We start from the raw sequence: 2,391 nt of genomic DNA on the forward strand, positions 1-2,391 counted from the left end.
TAATATATATATATATATATACATATACAATCGAAGGAATCCAGTTGTTAATAGTGTATCTTGTTTTTATATATATATATATATATATATATATATATATATATATATATATATATATATATATTGCTTCTTCTACTTTCTGAGTTCGCGTTATGCAGCTTAGTTTTTCTGTGTTTTACTTCGTTCTCCACAATAAAATGAAATCAACATTTCGCAGTTTTCTCTAACACCACGATTTTTGAAGTCACAATGTGTAAAACTCAGGGGAAAGTTCTGTTAAAATTTGAATGCAGTTGGGTGAGAAGTACTTTCGAAAAACTTCCTGGCAAATTAAAACTGTGTGCCGGGCCGAGACTCGAACTCGGGACCTTTGCCTTTCGCGGGCAAATGCTCTACCAACTGAGCTACCCAAGCACGACTCACGCCCCATCCTCACAGCTTTAATTCCGCCAGTGCCTCGTCTCCTACCTTCCAAACTTCACAGAAGCTCTCCTGCGAACCTTGCAGAACTTGGACTGTAGAGTGAAAATTTCATTCTAGAAAAATTCTTACCATCTTGGGCCCGCTTTGTTTGTTAATATGGAATGAATTGCCTGAAATAACTTTTCGCATACTGCACAACTGGATCAGTTCCTCATTAATACGAGAATTTTTAGTTCACATTGCAGGTACTTTCCTCCTGATGTGCAGCATTTCATTCTATGTTTACGGCATTTTTACATTTTCTCGACAATCTCTCAGACCAGAAAACAAATTCTCTCAGTTCATATATGCCAAAAAAGAGGAGAGGACCAAAAATTGATCCATGAAGCACGGTCTTCATACACTCCTCCCCAACTGAATGAGAAGACCTGTGAATAGAATTTACTTCCCTAAATTAATATTCGTGTTTGCTTACCCATCCATTCACTGACAAATAACAAAGAGCTTCGAATAAGGTATTTTTATTTTTTTGTTTTTATACAACTGGATCGCTTCTTCCTGCCATAGTCCGAGTTCACATTTCTGCCGCTTCACGTTTGACGTGATTTATTTCACTCTACGTATAATGGCGGCAGAAAGCGTTAATTCTAGACCGAATGGCTTCATTAACGGGACTGCCGAACTGCTCTCGTTAAAATTTCCGCCAATAAAGGCAGCAGTAGCAGAAGCAATACAGCAGCGGCACACTTTTCGGAGTTTGATAAATAAAATACTGCCAGGATGGCCGGCGGGCAGCAGTCCATATGGTTCCTTCGCATTCGGCCGGTTACCAGATGGGCCATTAGGCTTAAAAGCGGCAGTTAGTGGAACGAGTTGGGCGACTCGCGGTGACGAAGTTACAATAATCCCTAAAAGCGCCGTAAATCAGGGGGATTGTCGCCACACGTGGGGGGGGGGGAATGGGCTCTAGCCCTGTCTCTGTCATCTCCAGAAGTTAGAAATAGTGCCACGTGTTTCATTACTTAGCCAAACGTGAAGCATTAATCACTTTGATACATATGTATAAGGGTCCTTCCGGTGAAGCCCACAATGTTAGAACTGTTTGTCGCTCAAGTACGAGATGACAGGCGACGTGGTGACACAAATTTTGTTTCGTCATAGGTCTCCTGCCTTATTCGAAGCTGCCCACCTCGAATTTCACTCTTGTGTAACCTCTTCATCTCAGAGCAACACTTGCATCTTGGAGGAGGCGATGAAGTGAGGATTCTCCCGTACCAACATTTCACGAGTGTACCGTGAATATCAGTAATCAGGTAAAACATCAAATCTCCGATATAGCTGCGTCCGGAAAAAGATCCTGCAAGAACAGGGCCAAAGCCGACTGAAGAGAATTGTTCAACGTGACAGAAGTGGAACCCTTCCACAAATTGTTGCAAATGCTGGACCATCAACAAGCTTCACCGAGCGAACCATTCAGCGAAACATCGTCGATAAGAGCTTTAGTGCGCGAAGAGCAACTCGTATACGCATGAAGTCTCCACGACACGAAGCTTTACGCTTCGCCTGGGCCCGTCAACACCGACATTGGACTGTTGATGACTGGAAACATGTTGCCAGCTCGGACGAGTCTCGTTTCAAATTGTATCGAGCGGATGGACGTGTACGGGTATGGAGACAACCTCATGACTCCATGGACCCTGCATGTCAGCAGGGGACTGGTAAACGCTCTGTAATGGTGGGCGGGGTGTGCAGTTGAAGAGATATGGGATACCTCTGGGTAAGACTCTGATAGGAGACAAGTACGTAAGCATCCTGGCTAATCACCTGCATCGATTCATGTCCATTATGCGTTCCGACGGACTTGGGCTATTCCAGCAAGACAATGCGACACCCCACACATCCAAAATTGCTACAGAGTGGCTCCAGGAAGGCTGTTATGAGTTTAAACACTTCCGCTGGCCACCAATC

General features: G+C 43.8%; 1 non-coding gene across 1 annotated transcript; it reads right to left on the reverse strand.

The window, feature by feature from the left end:
• Positions 1-340: 340 nt before the first annotated feature.
• Positions 341-415, reverse strand: Trnas-cga. The gene has a single exon. It is a non-coding gene; the product is annotated as a tRNA-Ser (tRNA).
• Between the last annotated feature and the right edge of the window lie 1,976 nt (positions 416-2,391).

The sequence above is a fragment of the Schistocerca americana genome, chromosome 10 (assembly GCF_021461395.2).
Source record: "Schistocerca americana isolate TAMUIC-IGC-003095 chromosome 10, iqSchAmer2.1, whole genome shotgun sequence".
Taxonomy (NCBI): Eukaryota; Metazoa; Arthropoda; class Insecta; order Orthoptera; family Acrididae; genus Schistocerca; species Schistocerca americana.